The sequence below is a fragment of the Armigeres subalbatus genome, chromosome 1 (genome assembly GCF_024139115.2).
Source record: "Armigeres subalbatus isolate Guangzhou_Male chromosome 1, GZ_Asu_2, whole genome shotgun sequence".
Classification (NCBI taxonomy): domain Eukaryota; kingdom Metazoa; phylum Arthropoda; class Insecta; order Diptera; family Culicidae; genus Armigeres; species Armigeres subalbatus.
In genome coordinates this window covers 64,598,709-64,614,710 of record NC_085139.1, presented here as the reverse complement: position 1 = coordinate 64,614,710, position 16,002 = coordinate 64,598,709, and the positions used below count along the sequence as shown (strand labels likewise).

Sequence of the window (16,002 nt, the reverse complement as noted above, 5' to 3'; positions counted from 1 at the left end):
TGAATTCCCCCTGGAATTCGTTCTGAATTCTCCCTGGAATTCATTCTGAATTCCCTCTGGTATTAATTCTGAATTCCCTCTGGTATTAATTCTGAATTCCCCCTGGAACTCATTCTGAATTCCCCCTGGAATTAATTCTAAATTCCCCCTGGAATTAATTCTGAATTCCACCTGGAATTCATTCTGAATTCCCTCTGGAATTCATTCTGAAATCCCCTTTGGAATTCATTCTGAATACCCTCTGGAATTCATTCTGAATTCCCTCTGGAATTCATTCTGAATTCCCTCTGGAATTCATTCTGAATCCCCTCTGGAATTCATTCTGAATTCCTTCTGGAATTCATTCTCCAGGAGTTCTGGAGTCCAGGAGTTCATCTTGACTTCTTTAAGGAATTCTTCAAGATATTCACTCCACAAAGAATTCATTCTAAATTTTTCCCAAAAATTCTGAACTTTTCCAGGAATTCATTCTAAATTCCCCCAAGAATTCATTCACAAATTAAGTCAGAAATTCATTCTAAAATCCCCATGGAATTTTCCTGGAGTTACTTCAAGAATGCTTTGTTGGAGTTCTTCAAAGAAATCGCACAGGAATTTCTCCAAAATCCTTTCGGTTTTCATATGTAAATGTTGAACACTTCAAAAGTAAAGGCCTTCGTGCATCTGTATCAATGAAAAACGTTCCATTTGCATTTGATTCCTATTTTGTAGAGACTTTTTCGTATACTGGGGTGCTTAAGTGTACGGATTTTGATGCCCCACGGTAGTCAGTCACTAATAATCCCCAACAAAAGGGTAAGAATCTTCCAAAGTTGATGAAGTCTCATTTTTAATGTTATGCAATAACGTCAAATTAAAAATCTGTTCTTGTATAGACAAGAGCAAGCTTCAACGAACTTTCATTATTTGAAGCTTTTCGCCGTTAAGCTCGCTGCCAGTCTGCCTTAACTTTCCTAAAGCATCCTTTTCATGTTTGTATTGGAACTTCCTTCTGCACAGCTGTTCGAAAGCATGTGCTCCATCCACCCACAATCATCATCACTGGTTCTGTCGTCGTCGTACCCATTGATATGACCCGATCCGAACGTTCAAATATGCGGGCGGTCGGTTCGTCGGGTCGTCGTTCCTCGTTCGCCAAAGGGACCTCTCCTCGGCGAATGTACCTACACCAACCGACTTCCTTGGCGTGATGAGGCTGATGATGACGACGACGACGTTGATGATGATGCGAGTGGTGCGACTGGGCCAGGTCAAGTCAGTCTGCCAGTCAGCTGTGCCGTTCAGTGTCGTCGCGAGTCCTGAATCAGTCGAATCGTTCCTGGCCGAACTGCTGCTGCAGTAGGTACTTCAGTGACGGGGTGCTTCCGTGTGGTCCTTCGGCTGCGTTGGCGCTTGCTTCCACCTACCGTACCGTATCGTCGTCGTGGTCGCGATTTTTATCTTGCGATAGTGTGCTTAGAACATTTCCGTGCGAACAGGGTGGACGGGGGTGGGAGTTCTCAGCGCGGGAGTGAAGAGTGCTCTGTTTTGATAGGGAAAGCGGAACAGTGGCTGTAGTGCTTCATCTCTGAGGTTCTTGTTGTGGTGAGCATGGGGCGGTTCTGCTTTCACTTCTTGTGGTACTTCATCACGCGTTTATGGATATTTTCCTAATCTTTTTTATCTCGGAAGTGTGAAAGAAAGGTGACACTAAATCGTGTTCCGGTGTTGGAAACAATGGTAATCTAATGAACTCTCCGTACAGACAGGAAGCATAACGGAAATATAAATTAAAGAATTTCCCTGTTCTACCATGTGAAAATAGTTGGATGTGTGTTCTCGTCGTTTAATAATTGGAAGTGATCAGTGAAAGAGATAAATTTAGCTCCCTCATTCATAAATACAGTGCGCCATCATATTGAAGCACAGCCGGGTGGAAAATTAAGCTCGGATGGCATGGTGAAAATTTACTGCCGTATGCCCTAAGGGCTTGCGCTTGGGGGCTTCGCGACCATTAACGTTGCCGATGGAAGGTTTATGGTGCTAATGTGAAGTGGTTGCGAGAACTACGTGAAATTATTCGGGCTCTAATGATGTGTTTTTACCCGGCTTGTGGTACGCGAGAGATGCAAATAATCCGGATTCCTGGGATGCCATACACTGGAGCAGAAATTCGTGCAACAGCAGGAACAACTCACGGTATGGATTATTTATGGATGTTTGTTGTTGTTGCTGCAAACCGCTGGATTAGGATTATTGGAAATCTTCTTCAATGGCTCTACATTCCAACTGCAACTTGGCCTGATCTTCAACTTAGTGTTTTATTAGCATTTCCACAGTTATTATTTAAAAGCTTTTCAATGCCCGCCAATGCATGGATATGTACCATCTATGGCAAGACAAGCACTATGCCCAGAGAACTGAGAGTGATCACCACTCGAAAACATCATAGGCCGGACCGAGAATCGAACTTGGCATCTCCGGATTGGCAATCACACGCCGTTGCTCGCAAGACTAACTAAACACCCCAATTATTGGAAGTACAAATATCCAATAGTGTTTGTGTGGCAATTGTAAAACAAATTAATCTCACATTTGTAATTAATAATTCGATCAGGTCACGAATGGAAAATAATATTTTGGAAATATTATGAATTTGATTTACTGTGATTGTATTCCTATAAAGGGAATTTGCGCCCCACAGTTTCTGCTCTGTTACACGTCGTCCGGGCGATTAGGCAGTAAGAGTTACTTGGTTAAATTGAATTTCCATGAAACATTCAGTACAGTCGCTTCTCCATATCTCGATATTAGGTCCCTTCATTCGAGAGAAGAAGAGATCGAGGAATGCAAGGAAAATTTAAATGGGTACTATAGATCGAAAAAAGTTCGTTGATGAAAAACGACAACAAAACAAAAGTTATCTCTTGTTTAGGGAGAAAAAACTCTGAACCAAATATGACCTGAACAAATTGAGATAGAGAGACATCGAGATAGGGAGGTTATCGAGATGTAGAAAATCCAAAAGTGTGTAGATCGAGGAAACCTAGAAAACCATCGACATAGGGAAAGATATCGAGATATAGATCACCGAGATGTAGAGAGTAGACTGTAGTAGTCGTTTTCCTCTGCATGTTGCGGGACCAAAGCTGGTTTCGTAATCCGTAGAAGGCCCTATTCGCAGCAGTAATACGTTTTTTTCACTTCGTGGGAAGGTAAACAAATACTTCAACAACTTCAACACATACTAATCAAGCACTACCTCAGCACCGACACCACTAGATCTACCCCTATCTCTACCCGCAACCATGTACTTTGTCTTTGTGGAGTTAATGTGTTGGCATATTCTCGCTGTCTCCTTCTTCCGTGGGATGAAAGCCTTCACTACTTCCCTGAGAACGATTTCAATGCGGTCGATGTCGTCGGGACAGCCCATGGAGATGCTGCGACTGTGTGATGATAGTGCCGTTCCTTTGCACGCCAGATCTCTTAGTCGCCCCCTATAGTGCAATGTTGAGCGGTTCTCAATCTTTTCTTGAGGGGTACTCCTTTGAACTTATGCTTTTATTGAAGTATCTTCTATTTTATTTAGCTGTAAATGAAAGTAAGCTTAAGTCATAAGATATATTAGAAACTGTCCTGAAAACTTACAATCTCTAAAAAGTTGTCTGGAATAGGTTTTGAAGCCTAATGAAAGACTTCAGAGCCTCTTGAGAAAAGGCATCCAAGCTTCTTGCAGGGAGGTTTACGTGCTTCTTGAAAGAAGGTTTCCAAGCCTCTTGAAAGCCTCTTGAAAGGAGGTTTCCAAGCCTCTTCAAAGAAAGGCTTCCAAGCCTTTTCAAATAATTCCGAGCCTCTTGAAAGGAAGCTTCCGAGTCTTTTGCAAGGAGGCTTCCAAGTCTCTTGAAAGAAGGCTTCCGAACCTCTTAAAAGGCGGCTCCTTAGCCCCTTGAAAGGCGGCTCCCTAGCCTCTTGAAAGGAGGCTTTCGAGCCCCTTCTGGCTTCTGGGCCTCTTGAAAGGAGGCTTCCGGGCCTCTTGAAAGGAGGCTTCCGGGCCTCTTGAAAGCAGGCTTCCGGGCCTCTTGAAAAGAGGCTTCCGGGCCTCTTGAAAGGAGGCTTCCGGGCCTCTTGAAAGGAGGCTTCCGGGCCTCTTGAAAGGAGGCTTCCGGGCCTCTTGAAAGGAGGCTTCCGGCCTCTTGAAAGGAGGCTTCCGGGCCTCTTGAAAGGAGGCTTCCGGGCCTCTTGAAAGGAGGTTTCCGAGCCTCTTGAAAGGAGGCTTCCGGGCCTCTTGAAAGGAGGCTTCCGAGCCTCTTGAAAGGAGGCTTCCGAGCCTCTTGAAAGGAGGCTTCCGAGCCTCTTGAAAGGAGGCTTCCGAGCCTCTTGAAAGGAGGCTTCTGAGCCTCTTGAAAGGAGGCTTCTGAGCCTCTTGAAAGGAGGCTTCTGAGCCTCTTGAAAGGAGGCCTGAGCCTCTTGAAAGGAGGCTCTGAGCCTCTTGAAAGGAGGCTTCTGAGCCTCTTGAAAGGAGGCTTCTGAGCCTCTTGAAAGGAGGCCTGAGCCTCTTGAAAGGAGGCTTCTGATCCTCTTGAAAGGAGGCTTCTGAGCCTCTTGAAAGGAGGCTTCCTGAGCCTCTTGAAAGGAGGCACTGAGCCTCTTGAAAGGAGGCTTCTGAGCCTCTTGAAAGGAGGCTTCTGAGCCTCTTGAAAGGAGGCTTCTGAGCCTCTTGAAAGGAGGCCTGAGCCTCTTGAAAGGAGGCTTCCGAGCCTCTTGAAAGGAGGCTTCTGAGCCTCTTGAAAGGAGGCTTCTGAGCCTCTTGAAAGGAGGCTTCTGAGCCTCTTGAAAGGGGGCTTCCGAGCCTCTTGAAAGGAGGCTTCCGAGCCTCTTGAAAGGAGGCTTCCGAGCCTCTTGAAAGGAGGCTTCCGAGCCCCTTGAAAGGAGGCTTCCGAGCCTCTTGAAAGGAGGCTTCCGAGCCTCTTGAAAGGAGGCTTCCGAGCCTCTTGAAAGGAGGCTCCCAAACCTCTTAAAAGGCGACTTCCTAGCGTCTTGAGAAGAGGCTTCCGAGCCTCTTGAAAGGATGCTTCCGAGCCTCTTGAAAGGAGGCTTCCGAGCCTCTTGAAAGGAGGCTTCCGAGCCTCTTGAAAGGAGGCTTCCGAGCCTCTTGAAAGGAGGCTTCCGAGCCTCTTGAAAGGCCTGAGCCTCTTGAAAGGAGGCTTCTGAGCCTCTTGAAAGGAGGCCTGAGCCTCTTGAAAGGAGGCTTCCTGAGCCTCTTGAAAGGAGGCCTGAGCCTCTTGAAAGAAGGCTTCTGAGACTTTTGAAAGGAGAATTCTGAGTCTCTTGAAAGGAGGCTTCTGAGCCTCTTGAAAGGAGGCTTCTGAGCCTCTTGAAAGGAGGCTTCTGAGCCTCTTGAAAGGAGGCTTCTGAGCCTCTTGAAAGGAGGCTCTTAGCCTCTTGAAAGGAGGCTCTTAGCCTCTTGAAAGGAGGCCCTTAGCCTCTTGAAAGGAGGCTTCTAAGCCTCTTGAAAGGAGGCTTCTGAGCCTCTTGAAAGGAGGATGCTGAGCCTCTTGAAAGGAGGATGCTGAGCCTCTTGAAAGGAGGCTTCTGAGCCTCTTGAAAGGAGGCTTCTGAGCCTCTTGAAAGGAGGCTTCTGAGCCTCTTGAAAGGAGGCTTCTGAGCCTCTTGAAAGGAGGCTCTGAGCCTCTTGAAAGGAGGCTTCTGAGCCTCTTGAAAGGAGGCTTCTGAGCCTCTTGAAAGGAGGCTTCTGAGCCTCTTGAAAGGAGGCTTCTGAGCCTCTTGAAAGGAGGCTTGAGCCTCTTGAAAGGAGGCTGAGCCTCTTGAAAGGAGGCCTGAGCCTCTTGAAAGGAGGCTTCTGAGCCTCTTGAAAGGAGGCTTCTGAGCCTCTTGAAAGGAGGCTTCTGAGCCTCTTGAAAGGAGGCTCTGAGCCTCTTGAAAGGAGGCTTCTGAGCCTCTTGAAAGGAGGCTTCTGAGCCTCTTGAAAGGAGGCCTGAGCCTCTTGAAAGGAGGCCTGAGCTCTTGAAAGGAGGCTTCTGAGCCTCTTGAAAGGAGGCTTCTGAGCCTCTTGAAAGGAGGCTTCTGAGCCTCTTGAAAGGAGGCTTCTGAGCCTCTTGAAAGGAGGCTTCTGAGCCTCTTGAAAGGAGGCTTGAGCCTCTTGAAAGGAGGCTTCTGAGCCTCTTGAAAGGAGGCTTCTGAGCCTCTTGAAAGGAGGCTTTGAGCCTCTTGAAAGGAGGCTTGAGCCTCTTGAAAGGAGGCTCTGAGCTCTTGAAAGGAGGCTTCTGAGCCTCTTGAAAGGAGGCTTCTGAGCCTCTTGAAAGGAGGCCTGAGCCTCTTGAAAGGAGGCTTCTGAGCCTCTTGAAAGGAGGCCTGAGCCTCTTGAAAGGGAGGCCTGAGCCTCTTGAAAGGAGGCTTCTGAGCCTCTTGAAAGGAGGCTTCTGAGCCTCTTGAAAGGAGGCTTCTGGGCCTCTTGAAAGGAGGCTTCTGAGCCTCTTGAAAGGAGGCTCTGAGCCTCTTGAAAGGAGGCTTCTGAGCCTCTTGAAAGGAGGCCTGAGCCTCTTGAAAGGAGGCCTGAGGCCTCTTGAAAGGAGGCCTGAGCCTCTTGAAAGGAGGCTTCTGAGCCTCTTGAAAGGAGGCTTCTGAGCCTCTTGAAAGGAGGCCTGAGCCTCTTGAAAGGAGGCTTCTGAGCCTCTTGAAAGGAGGCTTCCGAGCCTCTTGAAAGGAGGCTTCCGAGCTTCTTGAAAGGAGGCTTCCGAGCCTCTTGAAAGGAGGCTTCCGAGCCTCTTGAAAGGAGGCTTCCGAGCCTCTTGAAAGGAGGCTTCCGAGCCTCTTGAAAGGAGGCATCCGAGCCTCTTGAAAGGAGGCTTCCGAGTCTCTTGAAAGGAGGCTTCCGAGCCTCTTGAAAGGGGGAGCCTCTTGAAAGGAGGCTTCCGAGTCTCTTGAAAGGAGGCTTCCGAGCCCCGTTCTCTATTGGAACGGGAACGAGATACTAGCGATCGGCTCCTAGCAGAATTTTTCTCGTTCATAAGCTGGCACTTCTCATCAAACCAACCACCTCGAAGGCGTCGCTGTGCAGGACAGAAATGCATCAGAAATGGTCCCAGGAATTGTCGTGGAAGATCCTCAAGGAGTTACTTTGGACATTCCTCCAAAAATTATTTCAAAATTCTTACCTGGGAAATTCCTCACCAAATTTGTTCCAGAAATTCTTTCGGGCAAGTTTACACCAAAATTCCTTCGAAAATTCTTCAAGGAATTTCAACGGAAATCGTTCCAGGAATTCTATTTAAATCCCCTGTAGTTCTTTTGAAAAAAAAATCATCCGGAGTTCCGACAGCAAATCCTCTGGGGATTTCGTTGAAGTTTCTTCCACAGATATTTTCATCTAAATTCCGGGAATTTCCAAAGAAACTCCTGGAGAAGTATCTGAAATAACTAATTGAAGAACTTCCGAAAGAATCTCCCAGGAAATTTTCAATAAAACATATCTTTGACATCTTCCTTTGGAATTCCTGGAAAAATTAGAAGTAATTCCTAGAAAACATCCAAAGGAGTTTCGTATGAGTTTTCGTAAGGAGTTTCGTCCGATGGAATCTCTGCTGGCATTTCCGAGAAAAAAAACTCACATTTATTATTATGGAAACAGTTTCCATGGAGTTGGTGGAAAAATTTCCGAATCAAATCACTCATCGTTCCAAAGTAGCTGCCAAGGCAAGACATCGTTCAAATGGATTGAATCGCTTGATGAAGTTTTAAAAGTATTCCTGGTGAATTTTGTAAGCAATTCGAGGAGCAATTTGTAAAAAAAAATCGTGTATGAATTTTGAAAGAAATTTTGATCATCGCGACCATGAGATTTTCCTCCAGTTTCTGTACTGCGTTCGCGAAGCTACTGAATCCATGCCGAAGATGTGCTCCACCATATCCTCTCCTTCCTAGAAATGTTTGTCACAGATTCGTTTCAGCAACGAGACCTAGGGCGCAAGACTGACCTTCTGGTGGTGGTTTTGAAGCGCCTTCCATGCTTCCTTCGCAATTTTCGACAACCGGATCAACGCGTGTTGATTGTCCTCGATCAATAACCCGATGGTTGCCCTGGCCTTGGCGTCTCCTGCGGCACAAATTACATCCACTTCTGTTATCGGTTTCTCATCTGGTGTCACGTTGTGCCACAGTTCTCCCCGGACCTGCAAAAGTTCCACCTTGAAGCACCAGCTTTAGTAATTGGCGTGATTCAGCTTTTACAGGCTGATTCGGCCTTAGTCCATTTTGCTGTTCACAAAATTCTTGCTTGTGGAAAATTATCCGCGCAGGCCCATATCCTGTTGCAGGTTGCCAGTCAAAAAAAAATAAAACTGTCTGGTTTCAATTAATTGCATATTATTCAGCAACTCGGCCGTATGAAAACCATTTTTTGTTAAATATCTTGGCTGTGCATATGAACAGCACACGTTTCGTAATGGACAAATTGATATGAAATTTGCGAAAAAGAATCCACGTGTCTATCCACAATCAAGCGAGTGCACAGTTTGCGAGTCTGGTTTGTTTCAATGATTATGGACTAATGACATTTTGTTTTAACGGGTGGCCACTAAAAAGCGGGAGTTGAAAGGATGGCTCAGGAAGAAAACTACAAAGAAGTACTGTACAGTACTGTAACAGTTCAATCTGATATACGTTATATAAAGAGTTTGCCTTAGTTTTTAAACTTAGATTAATGAATAATAGCATATGGTCCGTGGTCCGCTGTGCGGCGTAGTTTAATCCTACAGGTATCACATGACCGCTAAACGTTTGCCATTTACGGATGATGCTTCGATCCTATTGATGAGTTTCTCCGTGTCTTTGGCCATTCCCGGAAACGATTTCTTGGGAAATCATATTTCCCGGTATTCCCTATTCTCGGGATTTATGTATCAGTTTCCCGAATTGCCCGGGAAATGAACATACTAAAATATTTTGTAATTGTCTTATTTTTTGAAATTTGATGATAACCAGAAATACTACAATAAGAGATCAGCGAAGACGCCATTTTGTTTCCAATCGAACCGTCAAAAGCGGTTCCAATTCGATTTGTTTACATTTTGCATCCATAAGAAGCAAGCAAAAAGTTCAAGTGCTGCCAGTCTTATTTTTACGATATCATGCATTTTCATACGTCGCCATTTCGACAGCTTTTCACTCCGCCGGTCTCTGGTTATAGGGTTGCTAATGATAACGGATTTTGGGGTATCAATTACATTTTTTACAAGCATCATCTTACTATTAATTTCGCCCACTTTGAGCGGCACACTAGGAGTTAACTTTCGGAAATCAGTATGGCGAAAGGCATCTAAAGTTTAATATCTCGAAAATAATAAGGTGATTCGAAAAAATATTTAGTAGGCGTAGTAGCAGACACCTTCCTTCATAACTGGTACCAAATAGATTTTCGTGAAAAGTTCCTGCTGTTGAGAAAATCTGCGTCTTTCGCCATACAAACTTCAGGTGGTTAACTCATGCTGGCTATTTTTACATATACGTTAGCGCCTGGATACGGCAGTGGCGGATAGGAAACCAACCACTGTATGTGATTCATTCTTTATCAAACTAGTTGTTACCTACCAAGAAGGGGTTTAAATCGCTATGCCTTTGTCAAACTTTAGAATATACTCTTTGCTCACAATAAACACAAAAAATATTGAAAATTCGACAGCCGTGAAACGTGCTAGCTAACGCGTGGCACACTTTGATCCTCTATTTCGATTGATAGCCAGTGCCATGTGGAGCCGACACGGTGCTCAGCAGGTTGTTTGCATATCAATTTTATCGTCCTTTTTCGATATCCTAAAAACGACATTTCCTTTAGAATTCTAGCGAAAAATCTCTATTACGGAGCAACCGCATTCATGTCTAAATACATCAGATGGAAATCGAAGTTCGATTGCAGGATCAGCAAAAATACACATGGCGGCAGAAAAAGGCGTAACCGTCCGTCACAGAATAAATTACCATTTGAACGTCCGATGGATTGGAAACACATTCGTTTGATGACACTGAACCGATAAAATTTGATTTCTAGGAATGCTTTACGAAACGAATCGGATCATGCATGATTTAGCGAATGCTGTTTTTCCCACACCTGCTCGTTCATTTCACTCGAGGTTATTCGCCATTCTGCCGCGTTCTGCTCCATTGAATTCCGGTACAGTTGGTAATTGATGTCGTGTCCTCTGACGTCGAGCAGTCGAGCTGAAAACTTGTCCGTTGATAATTAATTTACAATTTTATCGGCATCAATCGGAAGGTACGCACCTCGTCAATGGATAGTGTCGACGACGACGACGAAATGACAGTAGCTTCTGGTTTTGATTTCAGTCGAGGCAGGTCACAGACCCATGACAAGCATGCAGACGATGCAGAGTACCTAGTTCACCGACATGCTAGTTGAAATATATTTTTGTTGTACTAGGTATAGTAATTTACCCCCGCATTACGGAATTACGGACGCCTAACCTCCGTTTCCTTTAACTCTCACGAGCCTTATACTTCTAGCCACTGGTTAAAAGTATGACGAGCCACCCAACCGAGCACACAACCAGCTGGGAATAAATTACGGAGGAGTTTCTAAGTTCAAAATGTCGCGCACGTAGTCCCATGCTGACGATGAGTCAGCAGCAAAACGAGGTTCGAATTCCGCGAAATGGAATCATTAAAAACAAATATGTGGGCTTGTTTCCGAAGACATATTTTCCGGGAAGTGGGAACCGCTATTAATCTTCGTTCAAATATGGAAATTGTATTGGGTCTGAGGAGACATGACAATTCGTTCCTAGCGGGTAGACAATTTAATATTCCATTGCGGGGGGTAGTTCCGTCCATATATGTACTAGGACTAAGTAGAAGTACGTCTATACCTTGTTGAAGATTCAAGGTCAGACATTTATAGTTCCAATATTATTGAATCTATGTTTGGTTCTCTTGGTTGTGAAATGTATGAGACATGGGTATATGTCACTCACGCATATGAACAAAATAAATATACCCAAAAAGGTAAAATTGAAACGTCCTTTAATAATAGTCTTAGTCTGTTCAGTTGAACTAAGTTCAGACTACAAGCTTGTAAAATGTCACCGGGCTATCAAAATTACGTTTCTTTCTTCGATAATTTGAAGAAAAAGGAGGCGAAATCATCATTCAATACTAGGTACATGATACAAAGCGATTCAAAAAAAGACATTGTCAGGTGGCTCGAGGTATGTATAGAGATGTCGTAAAATCTCGATTAATCGATTAGTAACTAATCGATTACTCTCGATTCTTATCGATTATTGAATCTATTAATCGTTGGGTAGTAATCGATTAAAAATTAATCGATTATCACAACGATTAATCGATTAATCGAAGTAATCGCTTAATTTGCGACATCCTTATGATGTCGTAAAATCCCGATTAATCGATTAGTAACTAATCGATTACTGTTGATTCTTCTCGATTATTGAATCGATTATTCGTTGGGTAATAATCGATTCAAAATTAATCGATTATCACAACGATTAATCGATTAATCGAAATAATCGATTAATTTGCGACATCTCTAGGTATGTACCGTTACGAAAATTCCATAGAGCTTCCCGATCAAATTCCGCCAAATAATTTTCCTTTTAATTTGAGTGATTTTCATATTCGATAAAGAGATAGTCTACGCTTCTTTCTATTCTATCGGAAATAATGATTTTTAACTATTTGTTATCGATAATTTGTAAAAAGTTTAGAGATAGGTAAATCAACCAATCCCGTACATGCATCGCAAGCACAGACATCAAAGTCAAGCAATTTGCTGGTTTGGATCTAATCCTCAGTTCGAACAAGATTTCACGCAGAGTGGACGCAGCGGAACAAACACAGCAGGACGAATGCGCTTGTAACAGTGTCAACGGAAAACCATCGCAATGGTGGTTGCTGGAGATCATTCAACCTCAACGATGGCAGTGATAGATCTTTGGTCAGCAGCAGCGTGATCGATCAGCAGCAGTAGCGAGTCACCATCACATTGCGAAAAGAAAATCGGTTTTTCTCAGGACCAGCATTTTCTGAAACGAAGGGGTTGATGGCAAAAATGGGCTGTGGTAGCTTAATTGTGATTCCTATATCGACACCAACTTCCATCCACTGCCAAGCGACTTCGTAGAAGGGTTACTTACAAGACTAGATAACCCGGCGTAAATTTTGTAAAACAGTTTGATAATTGGAGTGTATAGTGTTATAATGCATGAATATTGTAAGACATTTGATTTCTTATATAACTAGTTTCGAACATAACTGGCGTAACACAAAATATGTCAATTATTAAATATGACGATTTAAAATTTCCACCTAAGAACAAAATCAAAGTCGGGCTCTTGTCTTGTCTTAACACATGCACAAGCAGTATTAAAAGCATCATGGAACCCTGTATTTCTGATCATTTTCTTGTCAGCATATATGTATTTGCAGCATATCATAAATGTGGCACAAATATTAAAACAACCAGGACCACAGTGCAGCCTTCAATTGGGAAATAATTCATAACTCAATAGCAATCAGATTATTCAGTAATGCATAAAATGATCAACAAAATATTTTTGATTTCACGAAAGGAAGAAACCGGGACAGCTTACTTATGGATCCTGTACACCTCCGGTGGTGCAAAGGGCCGACTTGAGAGATCTCCATCCTGAGCGTTGCCCAGCTATCGCTTTAACCTGTTGCCAGGTTAGATTTCGATCGACTTCTTTTATTTCTTTATTGAGGCTTCGCCGCCATGAGCCTCTGGGTCTGCCTCTGCTACGATATCCCGCTGGGTTCCAGTCTAATGCTTGTTTACAGATTTCGTTTCCGCCCCTACGTAGAGTGTGCTCGACGATGGAGCTCGTTGTTTGAGATCCAGTTGCGAGGCCACCAGGCCCGAATTATATACCGCAGGCTGTTAATGTTAATGAACACCTGCAGCCATTGAGTGTTTTCCACTGATACATACCATGTTTCGCTAACGTATAACAGCACAGATTTCACGTTAGAGTTGAAATTTTTTATTTTGGTGCGTTCACTTATCTGCCTGTTTTTCCAGATATTTCTTAAACTCGCAAAGGCAGCCCTTGCTTTCTTCATCCGTGTGCCTATGTCGATCTTGGTACCGCCGTCTGACGCCATTTGGCTACCAAGATATTGGAGGCTTTCAACATTATTTACTGGTTGCCCGGTTTCTGTGAAACTGGAAGGAGTCACCGTGTTTACATCCAACGATTTGGTTTTGTTGACGTTGATGACTAAACCTGCCGTAGAGGAGCGCTCGACAAGGTCGTTGAGCTTACTCTGCATATCAGAGCGCCGTTGCGCGAGGAGTGCAACGTCATCAGCCAATTCGAAGTCGTTTAGGTGCTCCATGGTTATAGGCTGCCATAACAGCCCGCGGTTTAATTCATGGTCAATCGCATCTACCAGAATCTCGTCGATTACGATGAGGAACAATAACGGTGATAGAATACATCCTTGCCTCACACCAGCTACGACCCGGATAGGGTCGGACAGGACCCCATTGTTCAGCACTCTACATGAATAGGCCTCGTACTCGTAGGCTTTGATGAGGCCGATGATTTTCTCAGGAACCCCCTTGCGTCTCAGGGCGCCCCACATATTCTCGTGATTGAGACGGTCGAAAGCTTTTTTGTAGTCAATGAATACCAAGTAAAGGGACTCTTGGAATTCGTTGACCTGCTCCAGAATGATGCGGAGGATGACAATATGGTCCACACAGGATCTTCCGGCACGGAATCCGGTCTGCTGCCGCATCGAACTTCTCCTGAATCCGGGCTAGGATAATTTATTATTATTTATAACAGCAACATAATGCCTCGCCAGTTATCGCATACAGTCAGGTCACCCTTTTTGGGCACCTTCACTAAGATACCTTGCATCCAGTCGACAGCCGTCCACACTAATTCGAAATAACCCAGTGGCCGGGTTGTCTCAAAGGGACATTTGGTCAAGCTCGTAAGTTGGCCAACAAAGTAGTCGGGGATCTCGAGCTCATTCAAAGCCGAAATGTCGTTTTGCCGAATTAATCATCTAGCCGAAAATGCCGTTTGGTAGAAATGGTTGTTTTGCAAGAAGGGACATTTGGCATGAAAATTACCTTTCTGCAAAACATTCCGACACTCCTGACCGGTTGTCTATTGAGCTATTCAGCCAACGATTTTTTCAGCCAAAAGAAACTGTTCGGCCAAACGACATTTTCTATCGTTTGTACCTTTCGACCAAATGACATATTTGGCCAAACAACATTTAGCTTTCGGCCAAATGGCCTTCTGACAAATGACTCGATATCGACTCAAGGAAACAAATTAACCATATTTTAAAATATTTTCTGGGTTACTGTGGTGGTCCTTAAAAATACATTTACAAGAATTTTATATTCCGAATCTCAATATTTCCATGAGTAGATGGTCCCTTCAATATCGACTCATGGAGGTTTGACTGATACAGGAGGTATTAGGTATCAGAACGTAGGGCACGTTTTGATTTGTGCTATCGCCTTCATAGCCTTTTTCATCACACATGACGGAAAAGGAAGTGAATAAAAAGGAAAGGAATGTGGATGGGAGAACAAAGGGAAAGTTTGGAAAAGGGCCAAACTTTAAAACTATTTAATATATTTGATACCAAAATAACATGATATGTTTCAATATTCAGGTTAATATTTCTCTTTCAACTTGATGAAATATCAAAAACTCTTGCATAAACTATGAGCACTATCGACTGTGACAGACTACTAGGTTGTAATATGTTATTTTTTACATTTTTCGTAAATAGTCCAAGAAAATCGAATAAAAGATTAAACTTTACAATTTTTACTATATCTCTGCAAATAGAAGGTATACAGCTTAGGTGTCTTCGGCAACTACAATTATTTTTCCACGTTCTACAACTTTGCCGAAGACACCAAAGCTCTAAACCGTAAAACAAAAAAGTTTGTATTGCAGCGCCACGGCGAAAATTTTAACTAATGCTCGACGCTGGGCTTCATATTTTTTCAAAACACGACACTCTTCCGAAGACACCAACTCAAAATTACGCATCCGCTAAGCTCCAAGGTATTTTGTCGGGCTAGCTCCGCTCCGTGGCCCAATGTGCATTGATTTCAGAACCAAAAAGATGTAATGGGCGAATATCATTACGGTTACGTTTGTCCGTGAAAAGTACAATAGATGTGTTATTCGGATTAACCGAAAGGCCATATCAGCTTTCAACTGCCTGAAGAGCGTTTTGCAACAGGTCGAATAAAGTAGTAATACACAAACCGACTACTCATATTAGATAGTCGTCGGCAATTCCATAGGTAGGAAAACCGCCATTATTGAGTAATCTCAATAGCGTATCTGCAACGATGTTTTACAAAAGTGGAGATAAGGCTAGCACTTGAGGGCATCCGCAGCCACTTAATTTCCTAATCGCTGCTTGACGTAATATCAAGTAGAGATTTCGTTTTTTTTGTTATTATATTAGGTTTAATTTGGTTATTATATTAATAAGCCCATGACAACGTGCGGCTTCCAATATTGCATCGAAATACACGTTGTCAAAAGTAGCCTTAATATCTAAGAAAACACCCAAGCATGATTGCTTTTGAGCGAATGCTTTCTCGATATCGTTGACAACCTTGTTTCCAATAATTTTATATTCCAAATCCCGATATTTCCATTAGTCGATGGTTTCTTCATTATCGACTCATGGAGGTTTGACTGCTTTGTAAGAGACGTAACTTCCTTAATATCACGGATCCAAGGATATATCACCATTGGTGATCCCACATGCACTAGCACCGCTCTGCGGACGAATTCTAAAAGCTATACGGTACCCGCGGTACCCGCCCACCTATGGCCAATCTTAGGTAACGGTTTGAAAAGTGATTAAATTATCTTTCGATACATAGTGTAATAGCAATTTTAATTTAGGATCAACATGACCCCAGATCACAGACAACGTAAGATTTTTTGAGCA

General features: G+C 43.5%; 1 protein-coding gene across 2 annotated transcripts in view; it reads left to right on the top strand.

The window, feature by feature from the left end:
- The first annotated feature begins 1,322 nt into the window (after positions 1-1,322).
- Positions 1,323-16,002, top strand: part of LOC134226463 (ankyrin repeat and fibronectin type-III domain-containing protein 1) — a 668,421-nt gene continuing 653,741 nt past the window's right edge. Inside the window, exon 1 of one of the 2 annotated variants that reach the window (XM_062707258.1) lies at positions 1,323-2,178. The gene's annotated coding sequence lies outside the window, so the exon portion shown is untranslated. The remainder of the gene's footprint in view (positions 2,179-16,002) is intronic. The other variant, XM_062707283.1, reaches the window with a different exon arrangement.